Here is a 16,967-nt window from a genome sequence, read left to right on the forward strand (position 1 = left end):
TGGTCTCCTGAGTAAATAAATTGAGCAGCATGTGAAACAGCCTCATCAGTACTGGGGAAGATAATCATTTATAAAGGTTTAAGATGGTGTTTCATAAGTATTGACATTTAGAGAAATGTCTTTCCCCATCCAGATGACTAACCCCACCTCTTCCGATTTTCACCAGCCACTGGGAAAGGAAAACATTAACAAAACAAAAAAAAAAAGGGGGGGGGGATAAAGTCTTTCGGAGGCCGTTCCCTCAAACCACCCCGGATCTGACGCTTCGTGCGTAAAATTTAGTAAAACTCCTAAAGCTGCCCGGTCTTGAGTATAGATTGCGGGTGAGCACGGCACCTGCCTTCGAGGACCCCCGTCACCGCAGAAGGGAACCGGGCGAGACGCTGAGACCGCGGAGGGGTCGCGTGGCCCAACACGCAGGAGCCAGAGCAGGGAAGGGAGCGCAGGTGCGTGCCCGGAAAGCGCAGTCGGGGGGGGGGGGGGGGGGCGGGGGGACGCCGCCGGGGGGGCGGGGGCAGCGGGAAGAAATGGGGTGACACCGTTCGGGGACTCCTTGTAGGAGGATAATGACTGCGCGTGGTGGCATCCGCCTTCCCAGGGGTCTCTGAAAGGAAGGGTCTGCACCGGGACATGTAACTGAAGAGCCGGATGCACGGGGCTGTAACAAATTGCCCTCTCGCAGAGAGATCACAGAGGCCCCTCCGAGCCCCCGCGCCGACACGCCGGGAAGCAGGGCGGGATGCCGGCTCCTCAGAGGCTGCAGGACGGCAAGGTGTGCACGCGGCTCCGCCATCGAAACCCTCCTGCGTCACAGTCACAGCCCGTGCGATCGATGGCCCTCGGCGGGCGCCCGAGCCAACAGGCCAAAGGCCCTCCGTCGGGGGAGCTGAAGTGCTCCCACCACATTCTCCCTCCCTCCCTCTGTCCCTGCCTTCCTCCCTCCTCCCCTCTCTCCCTCCCTCCCTCCCTCTCTCCCTCCCTCCCTCCTTCCCTTCCTTCCTCCCTCCGTTCCTCCCTCCCTCCCCTCCTTCCCTCTCTCCCTCCTTCCCTCCCTCCATCCTCCCTGCCTCCTTCCCTCCCTCTCAACCTCCCTTCCTCCCTTCTCCCTCCCTTCCTTCCCTCTTCCATCCCTCCGTCCCTCCCTCCATCCCTTCCTTCCTCCCTCCTTCCCGCCCTCCCAACCTCCCTCCCTCCCTTCTCCCAACCTCCCTCCCTCCCTCCCTCCCTTCACCCAACCTCCCTCCCTCCCTTCCTTCCTTTTTAAGCCTGGCCATTACACTTCACCCCACAGACCCTAAGTGAAAAAGCTCTTGCCCTAGAAATGGTAGGGGGCACATCTCCTTTTAGACAAATTTAACCATCGCAGCACTTACCCTAAGTGTACTAAATTCTGACACCATGAATAATGCCTATTTCCCTTTAACACAGAAATTTTCAATCTTGCACTTGGAGTTCTGCAGCAACAGAAGTCTTTTCCTGCACCAAGAAAATAAAACTAGAGTGTAGTCAATACCATTATATACCCCAGTGATCCTTCCTGGAGGTGAATATGTAACATCTGCCTCTAACTCGCACTCCCTGTGTCCCCGGCTCTCTACAACCACACCTGCTTTTTGCTTTTTCAAATGGAGTTCACAAGCTGACTGTGAGATTTCTTTCCCCAGCATTATGCTGTGGTCACAGGCCTGAGAGCACATAATGCCAGGATTACTGCCGACCTGCCCTCTGTGGAAATCTGAGCTCAGTGGTGTCTTTATAAAATGTTAGCTTTCAAGGCTACTCTAGACAAAATTGGCAGTGGATGTAGTTTTTCACCTCTATTCCCAGCTTCCATGTTCTGAGACGAAATCTCATTTACCCCATACTTCTCTGAAGGGCCCAGTGCTCTTTTAAAACCTCTTCTTGTGCAGGCACAGCAATGCAGAAAGCAAAGGAAAGGAGATTGGGCGAGAAAGAAAATCCAGGTTCGGGTCCCATCTCTTCCTGACTGGGTAACTTTGTCCAATACACTTAACCTCTTCAGCACCATTCCTCAGATGTAAAATAGAGATAATAAAATGACTTCCTTCCCAACGAGGGTACACATGTTACAGTCACAAAAGAAATGAATTAAAGTGCTTTGAAACTTCAGGGACCAGTTACTATTTCCCTAAGTGGCTGTTCATGCCCTTGAAAATGTAACTGAATATCTACCGCACTTGAGGCTGGATACAGTGATGAATGTGTTGAGTCCCCTGCACTTGGAGACACGGTCTAACAGAGTATCATGGGAAGTGTAATATTAAGAGTATAAGATTAGAACCATAATAGAGTATTAACAAGTGTTATGGAGCTACAGATATGGAAGCAATTAAATATTCTGGAGGTAAGTCATGGAAACTTTGTTGGTTTATATTTATATTTGTATATATATTTATATATATTTTATATATTATACATATATTAAAAAAATATATATATATACGCTTTAAAAAGACCATCATGTCCTAGTCAGCTCCTTCCCAGGGCCTCCAAGTCACATGGACATAATCACTGCAGTTTATGCAGATTCTCTGATTCTAACCATGGAATTGAATGGTTAGAACCATCTTGAGTCTGTTTGTTTGTTTGTTTATTTATTTATTTATTTATTTATTTATTTATTTATTTGAGAGAGCACAGCAGTGGGGTGGGCAGGGTGGAGTACAAAGGGAGAGGAAGAAGTAGATCCCCTGTAGAGCAAGGAGCCAGACATGGGGCTCAACCCCAGGATCCCAGGATCATGACCTGAGCTGAAGTGAGCCACTTACCCAACTGAGCCACCCAGGCACCCCAATTTTATACCATTTATTAACTACGTTTTTTGGATCTTGTATCAAATATATTAACCGAAAATAATCCACATCAGACGATGAACCTCTATCTGGTTTAGAGGTTTGAGAAGTCCTGCAGAGACAGTGTTGAGCAGACTCTTCCCCAGCAATCCCCAAACTTGTCTCGCCTGCAAACACCTGAGTGAGATTACCACTGGCTACTGGTGGGTGCTATGTGTGGATCTCTAGCCAGACCATGCAGGCAACTCCAAAACCAGACTTCTCTTTGAGACTGAGAACTGCTCTCCTCCTGAGTTTCTTGTCTCTGTAGATGATATCACTACTTACTCCTTTACTCTAGCAAGAAAGCAAGAAATTCTTCTTTTCTTCTCCCTTTATGTCATCTCCCTCCGATCCATTGACTAACCCTGTCAATCCCGTGTCCTTACCATTTTTCATACCTATACCCTCCTCTCCTTCCTCCTTTGATTGCCAGAGTTCAGTGGCATCACCCTTTATCTCAGTCTGGAAAGAGCCCCCTAACTGTCTCCCTGTGTCTAATCTCACTTCCTATAATTCATTCTCCAAATACTACCAAAGTGGTAGTGATCTTTAAAAGCTAAGGAAGATCATATAACCCTCTTTCTTAAAATCCTTCAAAGGCTCTCCGTAGTTTACAGAACAAAGAGCAAAATTCTTAAAATGACATAGAAGACCCTAAATCATCTGTCCTCGCAGTTGTCTTGACCTCACGATTCTTATAACTCTGACTCTTCTATGTGGTTTCATAACTCCCTGCCTTTGCTCTTACTGAATCTCTGTGCCTGAAAAGTCTGCCTCCTGTCTTCAGCCTCCTGTCCAAACACCTCCTCATTTGCCAAGACTCATTCCAGACATTCCCTTCTCTAGGAACTCTTTATTTATCTTACCAGAACTTTAAGAAAGAATTGACTACCCCTTCCTTTGTGCCCTCCTCCTGCACCTTGCCCAGATATCTAAAGCATGTCTCCTTTCTTCTGGAAAGAAAGCTCCCAATGACAAGGTCCACATAGGCTTACTTTGTATACCCAGAACCTCAGACAGTATCTGACACATGATTGACACTCAATTGATGTTGTGCGAGTGAATGAATAAAATAGGAAACCCGTTCTACCAAAAAGAATGTCACAAAAGACTGAAAAAGTGGCTTGCATATTCTAAGCAGTCAATAAATATTTGTTGAATGAATGAATGAATGAATGAACAAATCCTATCATATTTTGTCATTGAACTGGAAATCTGGTCACTGTTTTTTTTTTTAGGTCATCCTTCTCCATACATATTTTTTCTCTTATATGACAATGCCTACAGCAGGCCAAAGCAGTGTACATTACACCACTATCAAATGCTGACACAGATTGGAAATGACCTTGCTGGCTAATTGTTTCACTACTGAAAGCTCTTTGGGGGCTTTCTTCTTAGTGTCAACCTCCTCAAATATACTCCTAAGGACTCAAAATTAAAAAAAGCAAAACAAAACAAAAACTACTTTGTTTTTCTACTCAACTGCTGAACAACCACAAAACCAAGGCAGGAAAAATTCTACTAACCCAGGGAGAAAACATCATACAAATTCAATTCCTAGTGTGTTTAGATCTCTGACACTTACATAAAAATTCAGAGTTAACCTTTTAAGTGTGCAGAATAGACATACTTTCCAGAGGTGCAATGAACTGCCAAAAATTTACTACCACTGGCACCCTAGAATGCTGAAATTTCTATTACAAAATGATAACCTTTGGCTTCTCAATCTTTAAGAGAATCCTTTTAAAATGCAGATACTCCTGGGTGGAAGCAGGGTTGGTATCTAGCCTATATGCATGATCAATAAGGCCAGGGTGGTCGTTTGTGTCTGGCAATGGTTTTCATTATTCAGTGCTACTATATTCCCAGATGTTAAATGTATTGCCTATACTGCAACCCAGAAGGAACCCAACTGTGAGCCTCATTTTTGTACATTTAGAAATGAAAGGGCTTTATAGATCATCTAGTTCCCCACCCCCCCACATTCTGTTTCTGAGATTTATTTTTTCATGCATATACTTATATATTTATTCATTCAAGCAATATTTGCTGAAGGCCTACTATGTGCCAACCACTCCTTTAGGAACTTGGGACACAGAAATGAACAAAATAGACAAAAATCCAAGACCTCATATGGCTATGTTATATTGGGGACAGGTAGACAATCAGCAATACATCAGTAAATGTATTTTTCTCTTGGGTGCCTGGGTTTGCCAAATAGTGATTAGTGAGTAAAAATAAAATAGGGAAGAGGGAGAGAACATGCCAGGCAGAAAGCCAAGGTATCTTCCAATTTAAATTCAGTGATTCGGGAAGTCATCATTGAAAAGGTAATATTTGTAAGAAGACTGGTGGAGAGGTGGAGCAAACAATGCAAATACCAGAGCAAGAGGAATTTCCAAGCAGAGGGAAAAGCTAGTCCAAACATCATGAGGGAGGAATTTGTATGATTTGTTAAAAGAAAAAGAGGAAAAAGAATAAAGTTAGTTTTTTTTTTAAAGATTTTATTTATTCATGAGAGACACAGAGAGAAGTGGAGACATAGGCAGAGGGAGAAGGAGGCTCCCCGCGGGGAGCCCAATATGGGACTCAGTCCTAGGACCCCAGGATCACGACCTGAGCCCAAGGCAGATGCTCAACCACTGAGCCACCCAGTGGTGGCTCCTAGGGAGAAAGTGTGGTTCCTATGGAGAGAACGAAGGGAAGAGAACTACAAGATGAAGTCAGAGGATTAGCGAGGGGCCGAGTTATTACAGAACCCTGGTGGACATTTTAAAGACAAGTTTAGGCTGAGTGAAATAAGAAGCAGCTGGAGGGTTCAAGCAGAAGAGCGACATGCTCTGTTGTAAAGGACCATGCTGCTTCTATGTTGAGAAAAGACTAAATTGAGGCAAGGACAGGAGCAGATAAACCAGGTGGGAGGCTGTTGAACTGGTCAAGGTGAGAGGTGACAGTGGTATGGACCAGTGGTAGTGGTAGTGGATGGTGAGAAGTGGACAGATTCTGGATACATTTTGATAGTAGAGCCAATAGGACGTGCTAATGTACTGATTATGAGGAATGGAAGAAAGAAAACAGATAAGAAAAGCGGAGACTTTTTGGCCTGAGCAACTAACTGGGAGGATGATGTTTTCATCAACTGAAGTAGAAAGACTGAGGATAGTGTGTGTTTGGGGGAGTTGGTATGATCAGGAGGCAGTTGGGGCATCTTAAGTGTGAAATACCTAGTGGACATCCAAAGGGAGGAGTTGACTAAGTTAAATAATCAGATGAGAAAATGTATATACAGGGACGCTATGAATTATATGAGGTCATCCAATCACAAAGGCATCATTAGAGGGGGGCATAAAATAGCTCCTTCCCTGGGAGGGAAGGAGGCAGAGAGGTCTAGAGGGAAGAGAAAGGCTGAGACTATGATAAATTCTGCCTTCCTCGTTGTTTGGACAGGAAGTGGGTGGCCAGACCAAATGAAAGCTCATAAACCAGAAGAGAAATTGCATAATGTTATTCAGTCGCTAGTTTCTTTTTTTTTTTTTTTTAAGATTTTATTTATTTATTCATGAGAGACACACACAGAGAGAGGCAGAGACACAGGCAGAGGGAGAAGCAGGCTCCATGCAGGGAACTCCAGGATCACGCCCTGGGCCGAAGGCAGGCGCTAAACCACTAAGCCACCCAGGGATCCCCTAGTCACTAGTTTCTAATGTTCATTTTTCCATTAAGTTCCTGATTGTGTCTATTAGATTTATTTTAATATTAAACATTCTTTAGGACTTGTGCAATGAGAATGTAAAGAGAGAATGGTGCAAAATAAGATAGTAGAAATCTATTTGAACTGTTCTACTCACATGGACTACAGAAACTCTGTGGATACCAAATGCCAGAGCAACTTAGAGTTCCTGGTGGCAGCTCCTAGAATCTAGATTGGGAATAAAACCTGTTCGGGATATGAAAAGCAGCTGGGATTGGATGGTGCTTGGCAAAGCAAGTAGAAAGAACTTACCCATTTGGGGCACCTTATTCAAAGAATACCTGGGAAGGGGCAAGTTTCTGAGCTACTTATGCAATGACAGCATTCTTTTGCAGAGATCTAAAATTGTGACCAATTCACAATCTTCTCCAAAGCTACAAACCTTCAGGAGGTCACTAGGTCCAGCTCTGGCCCGAAGCAAACCGTACAGGAGGACTGTAAACTGGGGCATATTTACCATATTTGCCAGGAGGACATGGAAGAGGGAAAGAGAGAGACACTGGACCATTATTGGTGGCCTGCTAGAGACTTCTAGATATCCAAACTATGTATAGCCTCCATTCACAACTGGCTGCTAGAGGCCTGAAATAGATGATGATCTCAAATGATTTCAACTTTTCAAGACTTTTCCTATTAAAACCCACCTACCACAAATCTTCTTAAGTGCTTTTAAAATACAGAGTATCCAATTCATGCAGATACCAGCCACTTACTGGGAAGAGGTTAGACAAGGATTTGGACCAGATATGAGGACCTTCATAGTTGAATGTAAAGAATTAAGAAGGGTGATCTGAGGAGTTAGTACCTGTAAGAAAAACATAAGCCAAAATCAGGCTATGCCAGTTAGTTACCTATTATCTCTCAGTGCCAAGTCGACCCATCCGCACTCTGCTTCTTTGCACTATATTTTCAATATTCCCTTGCCAGATGGATTCCTGTTAGTTTCTGTCAGTGAAAGACACTAGTGTGAAATTGAAAGACAGGAGGAGGGAAGAATGAACTCTTTTTCTATTTACAGTTCCTATAAGTTTTCTTCCAGCAGCAGAAAACAAATACCATACCAACAATGCTTCAGCCCCTCAGGGCTGGCTATACCTTTTCAGTGGCAGAGTACCAGCGACACCATGCACTTTTCAAGGAGCACCATTCCCATAGCGTCTCTTCCTCAGAGAGTTGGACAATAGCCAAGTGGTAGCCTTCCCGAAAATTCACACAACAGCCACATGGTATTCATCATTCAAAGCACCAGCGACAGAGACCAGTCCTCTGAGCCACTACATAAACCAGTGCCCTTTTGTTCTTTGACACCAAGAGTAGTAGCTGCATTCACACATACTAATATTGGACTTAGCTTGTCATTCCTTTTCTGTTCTTTCAGGCTTCTAATACTGGTGTGTGATGATTTTTAAATATGTCACAGATTCCTCAACACTCTTCTTTCTAAAAGGTGGACTCTAATTCATCTCCCCTTGATTGTGGCCTGACTTAATAACTTGCTTCAAATGAGTAGACCATGACACACATGATGGTGTGTGGCTAGGTCATAAAAGGTATCACAGCCTCATCATGTTCTCTCTCTTAGATAACTCTCTGAAAGAAGCCAACTGCTATGTCATGAGGACACTCAAATGGCCTTGTGGAGAGGCCCCTGTGGTGAGAAACTGAAACTTTTTGCCAACTACCAGAGAGAAGCTGAGGCCTCCTGCCAATAGCTACGTAAGTGCGCCATCTTGGAAGCAGATCCTCCATCTTCAGCCAAGCCTTCAGATAACTGCAATCCCATCTGACAGTTTAACTGCAATCTCATAGGAGATCCTAAGCTTCTCCTGGATTCCTGAACCTCAGAAGCAATGTGAGATATTAAATGTATCTGGTTTCGAGCTACTAAATTATTGGTTACAACAGATAATTAAAAATCCAAGTAACCAATTCTTTACATTAAAGTTCTCCATTTGAAATATATATCATGGTTTATTGCTGGATCTTGATTGGTAGAAGACTTGGCAGCATGAGTGGACCCAGGAAACTGACCCTCAAAGATAGGACTCTGCAACTGAGTTGCTTACCTCTTCGACTCTGAACACAGTGATAACTTTCTTGCCAACGACAATTGGGATGCTGGTAATCTGTAACAGGCAACAGAGCAAAATGACTTAAATTATTCCCTGTGGCTGGTTGGGATGAATTATCTATGGAAGGTAAGACTTTAAGTAACAAAGTTGCTGAAGTACGTGACAGTTATGGTAATAAGAACTGGGAATGAGCTTTCTCTGACATCAAGTCATAGAAAACCAGAAAGCATCTTCAGTAGTTATGAAAGAACCTCTTATTTCTTGGAGACATAAGACAGGTATGACTAATCAAAATATTTTTGTGAGTTGCATAATTACAATATAAGATGAATTTACAGAGTTTCTTATGTAAAAGTTTAGGAATTGTTTGGAAGAAATGGATGCTTGAACTTGGAAGGAAGAAATTTTGTTCAGCTTAGACAAAGTTGAGTATTTTTAATCTAATATCTCTGAGCCACTTGCCAGCAGAAGCAGCTTCTTATGTTTTAAGGAGAGTAGCCTTACTCGAAGACCCTATAAACTCCTGCCTTCAAAAAGAATGTTTATTCTCCTCAGCATCATTCACTGCCTCAAAACCTGCAAATAGGGTTGTATCTCAACACACCCCAGGGAGGCAAGTGCCAAAACATGCTTGGGAGAAGAGAGTTTATATTCCAAAAGAACAGCAAGATTTTGGAAGTATACATTGGCAGAAACTTGGAGAATAGATATGGGAGTACTCTCAATGGATATTAGACCAAAAATCTAATACAACATTGGATTAAAACAAATATATTATTATGATTTAACTTAACAGAGAATTATGTAACTATGAGAAGTTTCAAGAGTTTGCTTGGATGATTACTAAAACATGGACACCAACGTGACCTAATTCAATCAGGATGAAATGCCGGAACTTCCTTGGCATAAAATAGGAGACAAAACCAAAAGGCTTAGAAAGATAGGAATGTTGGAGTAAACCTGAATATCCATACAAATAATTCCCTTGAGAGTCCAGAGTGCTCTCTCTTCAATAAAACACTGAGAAATACATTAACAATGGGGTCACTATATGCTTAGAAGAGCTCTATGGTGGATGGCTGTCTTTTATAAGCGAGGGATGATGATGAGAAATGCCACCACTGAAATGAGTTTCCTGATTTTAAAATAGACAGTGAAATTCTGGAATATTAGGGGCCAACTTAACCTCTAAAGACAAAGTATGCATAATTACCACAATCAGTTATGTCTGACCTGCAGGTATCTGCTATAAGGCTAACCTGATCACAGTGTTTCATGAAACAAATAGGCAGCCTAATAAATAATTATATATGTATGCAACTGTAATTAAAAAATTCTAGGCCAAGAGGACAGAAATCTGACTTGGATCACCACAACAGTGGAGCACATCTTCTTACCCTTGCAGCCTTAAGCAAACTCCTAGGCTCAGAGTGCAGGGGGCTCATTCAGCATCACCACAATATATTCTGAAATATTTTCTAAGCCTTCTATAAGGTGCTTATATAAATAGGGTGATCATGTTCTGGAAAAGGAAAACATCCAGGCCTAATTTGAGATTACTAGATGCTAGCTCCTCTGAGGTTATAATGCCACCATGGCCCACCAGACAATGTGGGACTTATGGAGGTCAATTGATAAAGTGGATTTTTGGGCCTCTAGCTATATCCTCAGATCTTGCATATATAATTTGAATAGTCATGCTTAGAAACTTACAGAATCACTGTACGACACTTCTTACCTCTGGAGGTAGGGTTGTTATGTTAGAGCCATGATGAGGTCATGGCTCTAAAGCTTCCTCTCTCAACCAGAGTGGTAAGCCACAACTGACCCCTGGTGGAAGTACAGAGATCATTGGCTTCATCAAAAATTTGAAGAACAAAAGGATGATATCTCATATCACCTTCCAGTGTAATTCTCTTTTTTGGCCTATGCAAAAGACAGATGGATCGTGAGTTGTTATAAAGCTATGCAGGTCATTATTCCCATTGCAGCAGTTACTCCAGACATAGAATTTTTAAAGGGGCAAATTAGTACAACCTCTAGATCCTGGTATGCAGCTATTGATTTGACAAATGCCTTTTTGTCTATAACAAATTGCAAATCCCACCAGAAGCAGGGACAGCAACACATCTTCACACTCTTGCTTCAGGGCTAAATCAACTGTTCCATTGCCTGACAAAATCTAACACCCCAAAATCTTGATCATCTTGGAATTTCATGGAATATCGTGTCAAACATCTGATGACATCATGCTTACTGAGCCTTATGAACAGGAACTAGTAGGAACTTTAAATGCCTTAGTAGCATGCATTCCAGAAAGTGGGAAGTATACCCAAGTTTTTAGGGACCTGCAACTTAATGGTGTTTTTTAGATACCCAGCCTGCCTGCTGGTACCATTGACTATTGGATAATCCATCAAACAGAAGGTCCAAAACAGATGATGCCAAGTGATTTCAATTATTAAAGGCTTCATCCTGTTAAAATTCATATATCACAAATCTGCATGTTTTGAGTATCTTCTGTATGCAAAGTGAGCAAGTAGTTCCTTCCAAATATCAAACAGTTGCTGAGATACGGTAGTTCAAGGACCTGGACTATGCATGATGTGACCTCATGCTGTAATCTGTGGGATTAAGGAGGAAGATTAGAATGGTACGTCTGGTACAAGGGGACTGTACCATCCATGTGAGCCAACAGTCCAGACAGTGAGGTCCTGCCACAACTACTACATCCTCACTCTCTCTCACTGCTAATTAATCTAATTAATCCCAACACCCTCTCCTACTGAACTTGGACTCAGTCTCAGAATCCTTCCAAACACAGCATCACAAATAATCTTCACCAATCCATTGTAGAAATAAATCTTTCTGTCAAAACAGAGGGAATCCAGGCATAAGGCCGCTAGCTAGCTAGAAATCATAAAAACTGAATGAGGGGAAGCAGGAGAAAAGTGAAGAGTAGGAAGTGAAATCTAAATGTATCTGGGTGAAAAAGGAAAAGATCCATAGTATCCAGAGTAGGCAGGGGAAGAACTATCACAGATATCTGTTAGCTCTAATAGTGAATACAGAGAATTCCTTCTGAAGAAAGCTCATCGGCCTAACACTAAAGTGCTTCTGGGATAGAGGAACCATATTCTGAAGAAGCTATGTGGGAGTTATACATCAGTTTGCCTAATGCTACAGGGGCAAAGGGGCTGTCTACAAGCACCCACTCTGCGACGCAGAACTGGGAGTTCACAGACATCTAAGGACAAACACTGGAAATATTTCTACTATTCTGAAAACGAAACAGAACATAGTAGTATTTAATATCCATCTACTTCACAGAGCCATAGTAAGTTTCTATATTAAGAAAACACAGCTTGCAAGCAAGTTGAGCAAGACCCTCAGAGCAAAGCGACAGATAAATGGAACAATATTATTAGAACAGATTATTAGTTTCTTTTGCTAAAGAGCCCCAAAACTGAGAAAGTTGTCGTCCATGGCTTTTTGCTAATCATATCCCCCAAAGGAACAAGCAGCAAACTTTTCACATTAGAGGATCTCAATAAACGTGTTGAATTAAATTGGAATTGGCAAAATGTCAATTAAACTTTTTTCAGTTTTGCTTTTTAAATTTTTACATATTTCAATTAATTTAGCAAAGACATTAGAGCTTTTCATTTCCCCAAATCCTTTCTTTAATCAAAGCCAAGGAATAGACTGACGAATTAATTCTATGCTAACTCATATCAGAAGCAACATTTCTCTCAGAAATAAAAAGTAAGTAAGCAACACCAAATGCTGGCAAGGGTGTGGAGCAATAGGAACTCTCATACATTTCTGGTGGGATTGTAAAATGGTACAGCCACTTTGGAAGACAGTTTGGCGGTTTCTTAGAAAACTAAACATATTCTTACCATATGATCCAGCAATCACACTCTGATATTTACCCAAAAGAGCTGAAAATTTATGTTCACACAAAAACCTGCACGAGGATGTTTATAGCAGCTTTACTCATAATTGCCAAAACTTGGAAGCAACCAAGATGTCCTTCAGTAGGTGAATGGATAAATAAACTGTGGTATATCCAGACAATGGAATATTATTCAGCACTAAAAATAAATGAGCTATCAAGACATAAAAGGACATAGAGGAACTTTTTTTTTTTTTTTGACATAGAGGAGCTTTAAGTGCATATTAGTAAAGTGAAAGAAGCCAGTCTAAAAAGGCTACATACTTTTTGATTCCAACTATAATGGAATTCTGAAAAAGGCAAAACTATGGAGACAGTAAATAAATCAATGTTAATAGCAGGGACCGGGGAGATGAATAGATACAGCATGCCTGATTTTTAGGGCAGTGAAAATACTCTGTATGATATTGCAATGATGGATACATATTATTACACATTTGTCTAAACTCATAGAATATAGAACATCCAGAGTGAACCCTAAGGTAAATATGGAATTTGAATGTTTATACATGTTGGTGTAGGTTTATTCTTGGCTAGAAAACAAACAAACAAACAAACAAACAAATTCCATTCTGGCATGTGATATTGGTAACAGGGGAGGCTATGTAGGTGTGGGGTAGGGGTGAGTGGGAAATCTCTTGACTTCCCTCTCAATGTTATTTTAAACCTAAAACTAATCTTAAAATTTTAGTCTTTAAAAAATGAATATATAAAAAGTAAACACTGGCCTGAACTGATCGATCATACATTGTTTTCAATTGCCCTAGACAGGGAACCACGAATGAATGGTGGGAAAATATTACTTCTTAGATTGCTCATGTTCCTATAGCCATACAGGCAGAGGAGAAAGGTCAATGTTTCACTGACACAATCACTCTATCCCAGTCACACTGGCCTCCTTCTGCCTGTTCACACACCAAACATGTCCCCACCTAAGATTTTTACATTTGCTGTTTCTTCACCATGAACACTCTTTCCCCAGATAATTTGCTCTCTAATTCCTTCAAGTATTTCAAGTCACTTTCCCAGTGAAGCCCTCCCTGGTCAGCCAAACTAAAAGTTCAACCCACTTCCCTGCTTTATTTGTCTTCCAACCTCAGTACATATTGCTATCTAACATATCGTAGGTTTTACCTTTTTGTTCCATTGTATATCTCCCCTGCTGGACTATATAAACTCTGCAAGAACAGGAATAATTTTTTCATTACAATATCTTTATCCCTTAGAATGGTGTTTGGCATACAACAGATCAGTAAATATCTGCTGAATGAATAAATGGATATGCAATCATGTTAAAAACATGAAATGAAGGGGCACCTGAGTAGCTCCATTGGTTGTGTCCAACTCTTGCTCTCAGGTAACGTTTTGATCTCAGGGTCATGAGTTTAAGCCCCACATTGGACTCCACATCGGGTATGGAGCCTATTAAAAATAAATAAATAAATTAATTAATTAATTAATTGATTAATTTAAAAAAAAACACACCATGAAATGAGAAACATCAGAGAGATACAGTATGTAGCCTTCAAATATTCCTTCCTTATCCCAGGCCATCATTTACCTAGATCGTGAATACACTCTATATTATAATTTTATTTCAAAAATACCAAAGTGTTTTGGGAGAAGACAGACAGCCCTGATAAATTATGAATGCCCTAGGATATTTCAAAAATTCTATTCTCTGCATTGTTCATAATACATTATACTTTGACATTTACAAAAATTAAAAACAAATAGAAATTAATCCCATCTTTAAAATATGAATCCTATAAATGTTCATGGACTATATTTACATCATACATTTTAAAAGTTCATATAATGTTTAGCTTTAAAATCCATTACTACTTCATAATTTAGAATTTTTCTATCAATGGATGTTTATATTTGATAATCATTAATATTTCTGCAACCAATATATTTGCTAATCTAATAATACTCTTTTTTCAGTCTTTGCCTGTACTATAAAAAAAATTTTAATACTCAATTTTTAAACTTCTTCCAAGGGCTACTTTCTGAAAATAAACATTATACTCTAGGAATTTGTAGCAAGCTGTTGAGAGGGTAGGGTTAGAGAAGCCATAGGATATTTAAGCAATGTAAATGATCAGAAATGTGTAATTATATAAACATTACTGCTGGACCAAAAGTTTTACCTGCACACCTACTGGCTACATGCTTGTTAACAGGCCTTAATGGACAGAGGTCCAGAGAAGAGATTGAGATATTCCACAAGGAAGTTTGCTCATGTGCCCCACTCTGAGTGGAATTTTGGAAAAGAAGACACTAAGAGGATTATTTTGATATTTTTTTTAAATTTTTTATTTATTTATGATAGTCACAGAGAGAGAGAGAGAGAGAGAGGCAGAGACATAGGCAGAGAGAGAGAGGCAGGCTCCATGCACCGGGAGCCCGATGTGGGATTCGATCCTGGGTCTCCAGGATCGCGCCCTGGGCCAAAGGCAGGTGCCAAACCGCTGCGCCACGCAGGGATCCCTATTTTGATATTTTATATTTAAGAGATTTAGGAGAGAATGGGCTGGGGACACAGAAAGCAATGACCTAAACCGAAGTACCCCAAGCAATTCAAGATACAAACTTTCTCTCCTGATGATGTGTTGACTTAGAGTCAAGAATCAAATTTCCACTTAGCAGTTTTCAGGGTTACATTAAGTCGACTTTTGTGACCCACAATGAAGCAAAGATAATTCAGATCAAGTTAGAAGACTTCATTGTTTGCAAATTACTCCACATTGAAGCAAATGCAATCATATTCTTTCTCTTTTGACTCCACTTGGTTATTCTTCATTGTTTTAAAATAGGACAGAGAATCCATTCTAAATAGAAGATAAGGCAAATGTCTTTTATAAGATTTTGAGAGCCTAATGATTACATTTTAATTAAGTTATTGAGTTCTTTTGCTCCTTTAAATTTGAAGGTCCTGTTTTACACATGGCTACTTAACATATAATATATTTTACTTATTTAATTGTTTTTATCTGTTAACTCTCAAAACACATAAGTTCAAACTGGTCAGGGATTTTTGTTTTTATCATTGTTTTATTCACTTATGTATCCTCAAAATGTAAAGCACTACTTGACACATAGAAGGCACTGAATAAATATTTGTGGAATGAATGGATGGATGATGCTTTTAAAGTAGCCTCTTAAAAAAAATAAATAAAGTAGTCTCTTACCTGTATAGCTTTACCTAGGAAAAGTAATCCATAATCTTCATATATCTACATAGATACTGAGCATCATAAGTTTTCTTAACGCCTAATTTGGATCAACTCTTCTTAGCAGATATAAAAGGGGATCCTGGCTTTGAGGAGCTATAATTCTGTTAGGGAGGCAAAAATAAATTATGAGATAATTAGAGAATAGAGAAATATAAAGTAAATCATGAAACCGTTACTTAGACCATCTCTACAGTCAACATATCCAGGAAGCAGAAAAGCAATGTTATCTTCATGGAAAACTTGATGCAGAAGACTTGAGTCAGGCCTTGAAGGATAAGTATAATTTTACTATATAGAAAGAAAAACAAAGTATATATATGTTTTGAAATCATGATTCATGGTAAAATCCAGTAAGAATATGAACTTGAAGGGAATCCAGGAATTCACACTAGAGAGATTAAGGGACACTGGATTCTGATGCATTCTTACTCTCAGGTTGAGGATCCACACACCTCTGAATCATCAGAAATATCAATGCAGTATTTACTATGTGTGAGGCACAGTTCTAAGTGCTAGGAGCATAAAGTGAACATTATAAAGTCCTGCCCTCCTGAAGCTTACATTCTGATGGGAGAGATAGGTAAGAAATGTGTGAACAAACAAAATCATCTCAAAAGTTACAAGTATCTTGAGAGATGGAAAACATGTCAGTGATGAGGAAAATTTAATATTGGATGGGTAGTCAGAGGAGGCTAATTGAGGTGAGTTTTTCATAAGCAAGGGAAAGGAACAATTGATAGTCAAAAGACTCCAGCTGATCCTTGGATATGACTAGAAAAGGGCACAGAGAAGTGATCCCTGAGGAAAAGGGCCCAAGCAAGCCACATTACAGGGTAAGCACAGAGGGAATTAGAGGTAAGTGGGGAGCTGACCTACCCTGCAGAGGTCTAAAGAGCTCTGACGCACAGACACGGTGTGAGTGAGGAAGGTTGAGTGTAAAACGTGGAGATTAAATGGGGAGTAAATGAAACTTGAGGGCAGTACAATAAACTCCAACAACTCCATGAAAAAAAATTTCCATAAATGATTACTTTTAGGTATTTGCCCAAAAGAAATGAAAACATATTTTCATACAAAGACCCATATGAGAAT

The 16,967-nt window shown here is 40.5% G+C and overlaps 1 long non-coding RNA gene across 1 annotated transcript; it reads left to right on the forward strand.

Moving 5' to 3' along the window:
- Positions 1 to 265: 265 nt before the first annotated feature.
- LOC119872358 lies at positions 266 to 12,253 on the forward strand. The gene is made up of 2 exons (XR_005360423.1): positions 266 to 446; positions 8,189 to 12,253. It is a non-coding gene; the product is annotated as an uncharacterized LOC119872358 (long non-coding RNA).
- Positions 12,254 to 16,967: the final 4,714 nt, after the last annotated feature.

The sequence above is a fragment of the Canis lupus genome, chromosome 6 (assembly GCF_011100685.1).
Source record: "Canis lupus familiaris isolate Mischka breed German Shepherd chromosome 6, alternate assembly UU_Cfam_GSD_1.0, whole genome shotgun sequence".
Lineage (NCBI taxonomy): Eukaryota > Metazoa > Chordata > Mammalia > Carnivora > Canidae > Canis > Canis lupus.